This window comes from Athene noctua, chromosome 9, assembly GCF_965140245.1.
Source record: "Athene noctua chromosome 9, bAthNoc1.hap1.1, whole genome shotgun sequence".
NCBI lineage: Eukaryota > Metazoa > Chordata > Aves > Strigiformes > Strigidae > Athene > Athene noctua.
In genome coordinates, this window is record NC_134045.1 from 20,137,847 (window position 1) to 20,149,492 (window position 11,646).

An 11,646-nucleotide genomic window follows, 5' to 3' on the forward strand; every position below is an offset into this window, starting at 1 on the left:
CTGACAATGTTTCACCACTTGAGTATCAGTCACCTTCTGGATACTGCTAGAAGAATCCAGTAAAAAGCAGTTTTGCAAGATGGTTCTCAGCATCTCTGCTAGTGTTTGCCTAGAGACAATCAAAACTGACTGATTTAATTCTCCTGTCTTGATGTTATTCCAAAACATGGTCTTTACTAATGAGGGCTGGTTAAACATTTTTGTCAAAACTATTTGTAACAAGTTTGATTTTATGATATGAATTTATGTCTGAAAGCTTCTCACCTTCCATGTAAGATAAATTATTTTCTATGGATAAACAAGACTAAATAGTCATCCAGTCTATCAGTTATCGTTTTGCCAAGATAAATACTGTGCTTTCAGAGCTCTGATGAATGTGGGACATAACCAATAACGTTGGAATAATAGTAGGGAAATTTGAGGGAAGAAATAAAAATGGTTTTATGAGAATTTCAGGGGAAAATTTGAGAATTGTTCATAACAACTGTCAATAGAAATACTTACGCTCGTTCAGTTTCTTGTTACTATATTTACAAAGTTACAAGTTATATGATTAAAGCTGATAAACTCCCATTAACTCAGTGAGGATTTCACAGCTGGTTTATTGAGGAAAATAAGAGAAGAGAGTGAACAGGACTGGTGTGGGGGAGCTGTAACATAAATTGCATTTTTTTTCCTATACTCTGAGCACTAAAGCCACAAAGAAGTGATTCAATGCTGAAATTAGTACAGCTCTTACAAAGGCTAGCTCCCTTGGTCATGAAATTTTCTTTGCAGAGATTTAGCATGTCCTTGTGTGATTCAAACCTTCTCTGAACGGTGCACCACAAAAAGTTTATATGTACAATACATTTTGTTGATTGAAAATCTAGCTTGCCAGAAACTGCAATCCAGTATTTTCATTGTAATTGTTATCTTTTTCTAAAGTCATATGCCTCATTGAAAATGAAGTGAAACTGGAATAAATGGCTTTGTCAACTCCACAATCCTTAAGTAAGTTTAATGCTCACTACTACCATTGGTATTCAATATCACTAGATATTTTACCTTGAATAATCACTGATGGACATTGATTTTGTCTTTGCTCTTCACAGCACAGCAAAATTAATGTGAAAGTCAGAGTTAAATGAGTCCCAGTGGTGTCCTCCACTCTGCTGAGAGTACATTTCATGATACTGAAGAACTGGCAACCAGCTCAAACCTACAGTATCTTGTATTGCAACAATTAATGGATATGAATAGTCCTCGCAGGGGGGATTTGGGTTACCTTTGTATCAACTTTAGAGGTTAGACTCCTGAAGCAGACAATGAGGTTAATATATGGTACTTTATGAACTGATTAATTCTCTTCTTTAAATTCCATTAAAAACTTTTGTTCTTTAATCTTCCTTTCTGAAAATTATTCTGAGTCACTTGTAAAGTGTTAACAGTGGAGTTTAGATTATTATAAAGTTTAGGCTCAGAAGAATATTATGTACTAAATAGTCTTGGTTTTTAATATCAATGAAGGCGTTGGTAAATGAATACTTGATGCTCTACTTTTTCCTCCAAGTCTAGAATGTGTTTGTAGGCTTCATTTAGGTCACAATCACAGATCTGTGGTGGCTGTGATGCCAAGGTTAGGCATGTGGATATGGCAGCCAAATGCATTGTGAAAATACATGTAATGGAGGAAAGCATCTGGTTAACAGCTTTGAAGTCAAAGTCACGGTATACATATGTACACTGTGGGACAAATTCCTGTTTTGCTTCTCTATTCTAGTGGTGGATGGATTGGCGTTATACCACTGCAGGAGGTTTCCTGAGAAGAGGCCAAAATACCTCAGGGGAACCAGAGAGCAGCAATCTTTGTAGCACTCCTTACAGCTGCTTTATAAAGAGCACGTGTTGTCAGATGCTAGTTAATATTCAAGGATAGGTACAGAAGGGCGCATGTGTGCAAAGCAGCCATTCTTCCTCATGTCTACACAGATGCTCTAGGGAGTGGAGAAGAGAGTAGGTAGGCTGCTTAGGACTGCTTAGCAGTATTGCCAGCTACAACAGGTCGAAAATTATACATCAGCTCCAAATAGATTGTGAGAATTAGAAAAAAGAAAGACAGAATGTTTTCAGATTTTCAGACTCCTCTCTACTTTGTCAGCATATCAAAATATGTGGTAATTTCAACCCAAACAATTGATTTTAAGGGCATACAGAAGTACATACAAAAATGCATTTCAGAGAGAGCCAAGCTTTCTGACTTCACAGTCCACACAGCAAAACCTGCACTGGGAAGAGAAGTTACTTGGACCTAGAAAGAAAACAATAGAAATGAAAAAAAAAAAAAGAAAAGAAAAGTAGGGAAGAAAGGTTATAGGGTTTGGTACTTCAGCTCTTGCAGTAGGTAGTCTCTGATTCTGCTTTTTCTGCCTTCGTGGTGCTTGGGGATTTTCTTTGCTGCTATCAAAGGACCAGTCCTTACACAAAAGCAGTAGCTCAGGATGGAACGAGGATTCTTGCAAGGACTTTTATCCAGCACAGGAGGCAGTCTTAGTTCTGTGAGGGAAACCTCTTTTGCAGGAAAAATCCAATTCAGTGAAAGAATCCAGACATTTTCAGGTTCAGACACATTTTTATAGGCTTGATTAAGAAGTTTATTGAAATTCTGGTCCTAAGAGATTAGTGCATTTCAGTGTAAGATCATCAAGATGTGCCACTGCAGAAATCAACCTGCCTGCAGGAAGCACAGTGAGCATTAAAAAGAATGCATGGGATATAAACTCTGGTTTCAAACTTCAGTTGTTGTTCTTGACAACCTCCCACTTTGGCAGAAACTACTATGAGGCAACAGGATATTTCTGTCACTGATTTCTGCCTGCTGCCTGCACAGAGGAGGGAGAACTCAGCATAGCATCATACCCAGCTTACAAAGTTCCACTGAATCTCTTTTTTTTTTTTTTTCTTTTTTTTAGTTTTCAAACTTCTCTGCAAGTAAATGATTGGAAAGTTAGTGATATGTGCAAAGAACATTTTTTCAATTAGCGATGCCCATTAGCTGAATGAATATGAAGGGCTGATATTTTTCCCCCTGAATTAGCAGGTACACATATGGAATTTGGGCTATAAATCATTACTTAATAATTCACTAGAAAATAAATATGACATAAAAGATAATTAGAGATTTGTACCACTTGCCTTCACCTTAATTATGAATGAAGGATATTTGGCATTGTCTGCAGGACTGTTAAATTTTGTTATATTGAGATGGGTCTGGAAAAGGAAGATACAGCAAAGTCATTTTATGAAAGAATATAGCTTCTGGCAGAGTGGGTCTTGTACATCATTGCAGGAGAGGTATCCAACAGTTATGATCTTAAAATCTAAATGCAGTGTGCTGGAACAAGAATGGTGAACAGGTTTGTTTTGCTATTTCAGTAATGACCTGTTGCCTGGCTCACAGAAACACATATGCCAGCCAATTTCATTGGAACAAAATTAATATTATATCTCTGTGCTGTAATAATAGTTAACTTTGGCAGAGCAGAAACAGTTGGATATACTTTTGTGTTCTAGGATTTGCTGGAGATACCTGGAGATGTAGCATATACTAATCATTTAAATTCACAGTGGATTTGAATACTCTGCTGTAACATGTCACAGTATGAAACACAGCTCTTTTCCTTGCATAGGCTTTGCTAACTTTAAAACGGGGGACAGACTTTCAGTCCTGGTGTGTTCCCTTGGCTGCTGTTAGGTAGCCAGGTAAGAATTCCCCTTGCATAGCCAAGGCTGCATACAAAGGCATTAGAGTTGCCTATGTACATTTTTTCTGTTGCTGATCATATCTTCTCCCAGTTTAGGAGAGATACAAGACACATGTTAGCTAACAAGTGCAACACATGTTGTACCTCGGCTTGCACTGATTATGGAATCACTTCACTGATGACTTATTGCCTGAATAAATTAAAGCAGCCTTCAAACTGCCTTCTCTTGCAAAACCCAAAGCAACCCTACCTACTCCAAGGATCAGGGGCTACAAAGGAATATAGGTACCAGGAAGCTGGCTGGAGTGTAATAAGATCTCCAAGTGTGCTGATCTAGTTTATGCAGTGTGAATGTGTGCTTTCACTCCAGAATTCAACACTATGTGTTATCCAGAATGGACATTAAAAAATAGTTCATTTCATCTGCAGTCATCTCTACACTTCCTGGAATTAGTAGCTGTGAGGTGCAGAAAAAAAAATGCTTTCTGCTATAGGTCTGTCTTTAGTTATACATTGTCTGTTTTCTTTTAGCTTTGGACACTTAGTACTCAGAGGGCTGTTCCTTTAGCTCTGCATGTTTGTGGCCATGCTCCTTCAATCACGCAGTTCCTGACAACATAACAAACTTCTAAAAGGTACCAATCTCTTCAGATACTGCCTACCTCAGTAAAGGGACAGAACTTTTAAGTGAGCCTAGTGAATGGGGAGACATTGGCAGATGGGAAGATCTGGAACGTTATACTGTCTTTCACTCTTGCTGCATCAGAAATAGCCCACTGAACTCTGATTTATCTGCAGTTTTCCTAAGAACTTTGGATTAGACCCAAACAGACTGAATTAGAGTATATCAGCCTGGAACAAAGACAAGCCAGGCCATCATCTGAGAAGATGAAGAAGCGCCTTTCTGTTGGCTGAAGATGAAGAATTTTCTTCTGATGATTTTGACACTACAAAAGTCAGTATGATGCCCAGTAACCAGTACCAATTGCTGCTTTGCTTGCAATATGCAGACTGGATGAATGGTGATATTATGCACAGGTTCTTTAAAATACATTATTTCTGTCAGGCTTTGATTCATTTGGTTTTTCCTGATGTTTTTCATTTTACTTATTTATTACTCAGACTGATGTCTAGTCTTCATTGAGATGGCACAGTCAGAGCTGGATAAGAAAAAAACCAAAAATAACATGAGTGGCCTGTCAAAAACATGTTGGCAGTTCCTTTCAGAGTATCCCTTGATGGTTCTACGGAGATGTCAAGTAAGAGTAGTGGCAGGATTGAGCCATGGCAGTTCTGCTTGTCAGGGCAGAAAGTGTGCTTAGGAGTGATAGAAATGATAGACAATCTGCTTATCACACTACTGGATATCATAACGGAGGCAGTGAACAATCCCTAGGTTTTGCTATTAATTGAAGAAAGAGCCTCCTATATTCATGAATACATCTACCACCCAAAACACAAGGAAATATTTTATTTTTGTGGGACAATAAGTTATAAGCCTAACTTTCATTGTAAGAGGTGGAAATAATTTTAAAAATTGGGAGACAATTGTCTGCTAAGGCAGACAATAATCATATTGACAAGTAACAGACTCTAAATCTCCAGCTCGTTTTTTGCTGCAGCTACAAATATAATACTAATAGTTTTTTTGAATCTGTGAACTTACAAGTATATATTATAACAGCTGGAAAGTAGGAAAAGCTGAGTACCACAAGAAACTCATCTCCTGATGGGCTCCCAATATGTACTGAGATTAATAGGTCTCGATTTATGCAAGGTGCTTAAGCACTCATTCTAATTGTAAGCATTCTAGTAGTCCCACCGATTTCAACCGGTGATTACCATTAAGCACATGCTTAAGTATCTTGCAGAAATAAGGTTTCAAGGGAGTTCTGTTGAGTTAAAATAGCTCGATTATGATCTCAGACTTTAATGTTCTTTCCCAAATCCAACTAGATTTATAATCATTTTGAAGTTTTTTCCCTTCATTGCAAGTGAAATATCAAAGCGATAAAAATAGATCTTTTGAAAGAGATCTAGGAGTACACAGGCTTTTTGAGATGCAGACTGAATGTATGATCTTGCTTCCTCCACTTGCTACCTGTGGCTCCCACAAGATCTTGCTGGCTCATACCAATTCTAAAGAATCTGCTTTTGGGGTTTCCCTGTGTCACTTGTTTTTTTCACTGAGGCACAGAAAGATTTCAGGTCTCTGTCCTTTTCCCTTTTGAGATCGAATGAATGTTATGCCTACAGTGGCTGTTTTGTTTCAACATCTTTGTAGTTCTGACCTTTTGGCACTGATTTTCACAAAATGAAGGCTGAAAGGCCCTGGACATTTGCACATCTGCAGTCAGCATGTATTTACTGCATTTGCGTGTGTGTGAGTGAATCTACACATGTCAGTAAATAATAAGTTCAAAAGTTAGTATAAAGATGTACATGGATTTGAGGGGTCAGAGAGAAAACCTTGCCAGCTAAATCAAACACTTAATATCTGTGATCTTGACTCCTGTTTCTTGTGATTCTTTGTCATAATGTCTTAAAGAAACAACAGAACTCCTGAAAGTCACCCGTATATGCTTTCTCCTGCTTTAATTTGTGTCACGGGAAAAACTAGGAGGTTCTAACAGAGTCAGCAGCTTTCAAGAAGTAACATCTTGAGTTCTGTGAAGCACAGCATTGCCAAGCAATCAATTCACATGTGTCTTGGCTGTGTGTATATATACACTGGTCATGTATCCACTCTGGAACAGCCTTTTTCATGGCTTCAGCTAGAGAAGATAACTCCAGACAGCATTAGCTCTTCCAGCTAAGTCCTCACATCTATGATCTGCAGTGCTCCTGCCAGGCATTAGGGTAGATCATTTACCATGTGGATTTGTTACTCTGTCCTTGATCCAGTCCTTTCTTTTTTTTTTCTTTCGCAGATGACCCTGCAGTTTGCAGACAAGACTTCTGAACAAAACACAGGTTGAAAACTAACGGAAGAAAAGGCAGCAGAGCACAGGCAAGGACATGAGACAAAGCTATACTGGAGAAAATAAGGCATATTAGTTCATGTGTCTAAAACCTTATTTGATAAAATAAAGAAAATATCTATTAAAAGGGTTTTTTCTGACTACTAGTGTCAATTTTGCCTACAGGGTGACATGGGGAATTTAATTCCATTGTGCTAGCATGACACTGTGCAATGTGGGTTCAATTCAAGTATGAAATAATCAAGGTGAGAAATATACCCAACATCACAATTTTACTTTGATTGATAAATATTTAACATGCTTCTCGCAAAGCAGGTGATTTACTTTGCAACCCCAGCAGAGGTGACTTTTTATCTATGTACTCTGCAGGCCCCCCCCCCCCCCAGCTCCTCCCCATATAGGGATAGATACTCTGTTCATTTAGTTGGCTGCAAGAAGAGCTGTGACAGCTTAGAAGCTGGACAGTATAGGCCTGATTATACAGCTTCTCTTTGTCTTAGTGGATGAGCACTTACTTTCTCTTTTAAGGGCTGTATTCACACTTTGATTATGTATGCTATTTATCAGGTATATACTCATATACACCTAGCTTTGGATATATGTCTCAGAATCTACTTTAAATACAATGATGAATGTTCCAGGACTACTTCAGTGTATAGGGTTTCAGTTGAAGGAGATCATGTGCTCACTAGTAGGGTAAGAGGCACTCAGATGTGCCACCTGTGCCTCACAGTAATGGGCCACATTGCAATTCCCTCACTGGTACTGATGAGCAATTATTTGTGTGAGTAATTCTGTTGTCTAGAGGTCCTAACTGTACCAACATAACATCTCTAAGTCTGGCAACCACCACCTGTGGGCTTCCTTGGTGGCTTCACAGATCCATGTCCTTTCTGCATTCTCACCCTGCCCCAGATTTCCTCAGTAGCCCTACTTAAATTTATTAACATCACTTTGACATAGATGGTTCTCAGCTGACTTATCATCAAGGACTCTTTTCAGTGTCTCTGCTTCTCTAAGGAAAGTGGAATAGTAGTCTCAACTACAGGCACACCAGCCTTGCAACTTCCACTTTTCTTCATTTTCGTTGTCTAGAATTTATCCTATGTATCTCCTTCTCTTGCATAATTATCATATTTCCTCTTTGCCTATGGAGCAAGTTTATTTCTCAATGTATCAGTGTATCAAATAATGGAGGTAAAAAAATCATCCCTAAAATCAACATGGTGTTCTGGAAAGAGCTAGATGTGGTATTGTTTGGTATTCTCCGTAAATCATTTCTTCTTGATTTGCTTTTCTTTTTTGCTTTGCTACTGTTTGCTTTTTTTTCTCTTCTCTGCTGCTCCTTTCTCCCCTTTTTGCTTCGTGTCCTGTGCTTTGATATTATATTTCACATCACAGTTTCTGACATAAAATAATAAAGTGGGACATTAGTCAGCATGGCAGACAGCCTTCGATTTCTCTTTCAGTAAGCTAATTCCCTGTGTTCCTGACAGTGGCCTGCAGAAGCAGCTGGAGTATATGTTCTTAACAGGCAGAGCATATGCTCCTATATGTAATGAGCAGCCTTCCTTTTATATTTCCTCTAGCATTGTGCTTTGCATTTGCAACAAGTAGTAGAAGGAGGATGGGAAAACCCATTCTATATGATTTGAAGTGCTGAAACACAAAAGAAGTAACTATCAGATTTGCCATCAGTAAGAAAGCACTGCCAAAAAGACTGGGACAGAAAACGATCTCTGGAATGATTTTTCCATTTCTGCTTTGCTAAAAAGGATGCACAGTTACTGCTTAGTCTTAGCTTATGATCTCTTGCCAGTACCAGCTGATTTTCTGAAATGGAGGATAAGAGATGCTGACAGCTGTGCCCTGTACAGAAACTGCCAAACTGCAGCACAATCTTGTCAGGCTGCCATGTGGCTTTAGGCCAAACAAGATATCGATGACACATATAATGAGATACTAAAAGAAATAGCATGTATCATAGATTCTAAAGAGAACTGGCAGAGCATAGGGATGGCCTTATGTTCCTAAACACAGTATAGTGTAGTACTAGAATGCTAGATCTTTATTATAACTGTGTTTCTGAACCTGAAAATGAAAAAAAAAAAAGAAATGTAATACCCCAGGTAAAATGAAAGAAACAATGAGTTACACCAGAGTGATTATGCTGCAGTGACACCAGATATGGTAGGGAAAAGGTGGAGAAAACCCAGTGAAAGGTACAGAGCAAGGTACCAAGAAAGGTAGAAAGCAGCAGAAGCACAGTCTCAGAGGTTAAAGGAAAGAAGAGGGAAACAGAAATTGCTGTACCACAATAAATCCAGCCTTAAACAACCAGTGCCACAAGAAAAAATGGAACTGAATTAGTTGGGCCAATTAGGAAGAATTAAAATCTTGCAAATGCTAACATGTCCTGGAAGATGTTATTCTTTATGTAAGTTAAAGAATGTGTGGAACTCCTGACACATGGTCAGAAGAGGAATCTGAAAAAGTGCTGGGGAAGTGAAAATACATTGAAAGTGTGATGTTCTTTTTTTTAAAAAAAAACCCTCAATTTTCTCTGTTTATATTCAATCTATATTCAGTCAACAGCATTTGCAATTAGCCTAACTTGGAATTCTGTCCTGTGGCCAAAAGTAAACAAGGGTCTTTTTAGCTGCTGCTACCCTTGCCTTATAAAGAGTCAGAGCCTCTCTGTCTTATCCTGAAAAGCCTTTGATGGCATATGTTAGTACGTCAGGAGTCTGAGACAACATGCTTAATTTAATACCTTTGCTCTTTGGGTCTTTACTCTTATGACTCTCCAGCAATATGCTTCCCTGGAGTGTTTTAATTCCTTACTGTCTCCTTAAAGTCTGAATTTCTGCTTAGTTCCAGAAATTTATCTCTGAAACTTTACCATCTCCGGAGAGATCTACAAGAACTGTACGTGTACTACCAGTGTTGTAACCCCCATGGTATAAGAGACTGAATTGGCTGTACTACAGCTCCTTCTACCAGAGGAAAAAAAAAGAAACCCTGGCTATATCCTCACTGGCAGTGGACCAGAAGCCTTGGCAATACTTCTCATTCCAATGGGAAATTCTCATGAAGGGAGCACTCATCCATTATCACTGAGTTTGTTTGAACTGGTAATAGGCTTGTAAATGCCATGGACTTCTTTTTTCTTTCAGTAGTCAGTCAGAATATACTTCTCTTAGCCACCTTGCACATATGCCAGAAAATCCCCAAATAATACAGTCTAGTTTCTTCTGTAATCCTTGTTTTTATGATCTCCATGCTTTAGAAAATCTATATTACATCTGGTAGGAGGAAACAGGTCCAGAAAGCATGCTAGATTTTCTGCTCTGTAGAGAACCCAGCCATGAGCAGATCTAGAGTTTTACTTCAAAGTAGTTTATTGCCAAAACAGACATCTTTCTGTCTAGTGATCCACAGATACCATGGGCTCCTTTCTTTATCGTGCTGCTTTGTTGACCATAGTTCAGTTCAGATTATACCTTTTACTTATGAATAAGCATTCCCATCACAAGTGCCATGTTCCTAGTCCCCCATCTTGAGCTAGGTATCTTTGGTAAGCTTTGACTCAGCTGCTGAAAAGGTGCCATACCTATAATGCATGTAAGCAAATGCCTCTCCCTTTTCTGCATAATTTAATTTTCATCACAAATAGGATCCACATTATTTTGTCATCCTGTTTCTTGAAAAACTATGAAAACATGTCATCATCAACAAATGGAGAAATCTACATAAATGGGTATATTACATTCATACTATGCTCATGATACAGCCTTTTCTGTATAAATAAAATAAAATAAAATATATGAAAACTGGGACCCTGAGATGGCCCCTACTGCACACGGGCAGTAAAATCTTCTAGGCAGATCTTCTATTTGGACTTGTGCTTTGCTTCAGTAGGTTGCAATTGAGGGGGTGATTCAGAGCTGATGACAGGCATAAGATTTAAGATTCTAACAAAGAACTACTATAAGGCTCGTGGCTCCTGCTCTGCATAGAAAAAAGATGTCTGAATAGGACCAGTTAGTCCAGTTTGTTGGAACAGTGATCCCCATCCCTTCTTTATAACCTCTTCTTTGCTTTAGATTCACTACTTACCTTTCTTCAGGATGGTCGTGGGTTTCCCTCCTCACACAAACACCCACACACTTTTTAATCAGTAAATGAGTAGAAATAACTTACATGTCTTATGAATTATACATATTACCTCTTTTATTCCTTTTGTACGTTATGCATTTGAAATTCTTTACGTGTAAGAGAGGTTATGGAAGGTACAAAAAGCTGTTTGTGCTGCTTCGCATGGTACAGTGGCTTCACAATCATGTTTTCTACAATAAGCCTTATGTCCTGCCAATGGATTCCTTGATAGGGATCTATGCGTGCAGTTGGAGGTGGTGCTCTCACTGCAGCTTAGTGTGGTTAAGCAGTTACTGCATGCAGCTGCTCACTACTGCTCTCCCTTTCCTTCCAGAGGTTATATTCCCTTTGGCACTGATGGCATAATTGCATGTGTGGTTGCTCACTTGCCCAGTTTCATTAAAATAATCTGGGCTAATTAACCACACCTAACAGCAAGTTTTTAAACCTGTTTAATTTCCACACAAGTGGGTTAGGGAAACTGTTTATGTATTAAAATCATCCAATATGAAGGGTGCCATTTTCCAAGAGAGAGTGAAGAGTATAGGTGGTAGATGAGGATGATTAGCAGCAGGAGATGATGACTGGGGTATGCTCTATCTGAAACAGACACATCTGGCCACTGCCTGAACTGCCACAGCAGTTCAGTTTTCTGTGGCAGAATCCTTTTGTTGTGATTTTAATCTTTCTTTTGTATAAAGCCATAAAAGGGAACATTAAAGGAGCTTACCAGTAAGACTCTGAACAAAACATAGACTCACAGA

The 11,646-nt window shown here is 38.6% G+C and overlaps 1 long non-coding RNA gene across 1 annotated transcript in view; it reads left to right on the forward strand.

Annotated features, from left to right (window-relative positions):
- The window catches only part of LOC141963968 (uncharacterized), a 32,881-nt gene extending 26,042 nt beyond the window's left edge, over window positions 1–6,839 (forward strand). Inside the window, exon 3 of the long non-coding RNA XR_012634242.1 lies at window positions 6,674–6,839. This is a non-coding gene — a long non-coding RNA (uncharacterized LOC141963968). The remainder of the gene's footprint in view (window positions 1–6,673) is intronic.
- Window positions 6,840–11,646: the final 4,807 nt, after the last annotated feature.